This window comes from Charadrius vociferus, unplaced genomic scaffold (genome assembly GCF_000708025.1).
Source record: "Charadrius vociferus isolate BGI_N301 unplaced genomic scaffold, ASM70802v2 scaffold266, whole genome shotgun sequence".
Lineage (NCBI taxonomy): Eukaryota > Metazoa > Chordata > Aves > Charadriiformes > Charadriidae > Charadrius > Charadrius vociferus.
This window is the reverse complement of record NW_009649114.1, coordinates 2,587,867-2,588,582: the sequence shown is the minus strand read 5'-3', so window position 1 is coordinate 2,588,582 and position 716 is coordinate 2,587,867. Positions and strand designations below refer to the sequence as shown.

General features: G+C 67.0%; 1 protein-coding gene across 1 annotated transcript in view; it reads left to right on the top strand.

Annotated features, from left to right (window-relative positions):
* The window catches only part of MDFI (MyoD family inhibitor), an 18,947-nt gene that overhangs the window by 7,991 nt on the left and 10,240 nt on the right, over nt 1-716 (top strand). The window lies entirely within an intron of this gene.

Here is a 716-nt window from a genome sequence, read left to right as displayed (position 1 = left end):
GGGAGGGACCGGGTGGCTGGGATGGAGCATCCCCCAAAGCCGCAGCGGGAGAGAGGAGATCCCCACCACCACCGGCAGAACGGGTCACAGCCGCAGGAGGGGAGTGCAGTTGCCCTTTGCTGGAGCAAAGGGAGATGCCTTCCCTTGGGACGGCTCTTGCCTTGGCGTATCCAGGGCAAGGGTGAGGCTGGTGCAAAGCCTGAACGAGCAGGGGATGGGACGGGCTGCCTGCGCTGAGGATCTGGTTTTACTGGAGGCAGTGGTGAAGCCAAAGCAGCACCTCCCTGTTTCTGCTGCCGCAGACCTGCCGGTCCCCCCGCCGTGCCGCCCCCGCGCCGGCCCCCCCGCCGTGAGAAAAAGCCGGGTGGGAGCAGAGGTGGGGGCCGGGGTGCCCTTGCTCCGTTTCCCACTGCAGGGGTGGGAGAGACGAGCTGGCAGACGTGGGAGACGGGGGGCCGGGCTCTCCTGGAGCGATGCCGTCCATCCCTTCCCTGGCCCCCAGCCTGCATCCCAGGGTTTTGCTCCCAGGCTGCCCCTTACGCAGGCGGCCGTTCCCCTTTTGTTGGATGCGAGAGCGCAGCTTTCCCTTCCAAGGGGCGTAAAGTGGATGGATGCTTCCCAACGGGGAGAGAGAGAGGGTGGGAACAAGGTTGCAAACTCCGAAGAGCGGGCAGGCGGGGTGGGAAGGGGCTGGAGGTGGGAGGGGGGACGGGGGA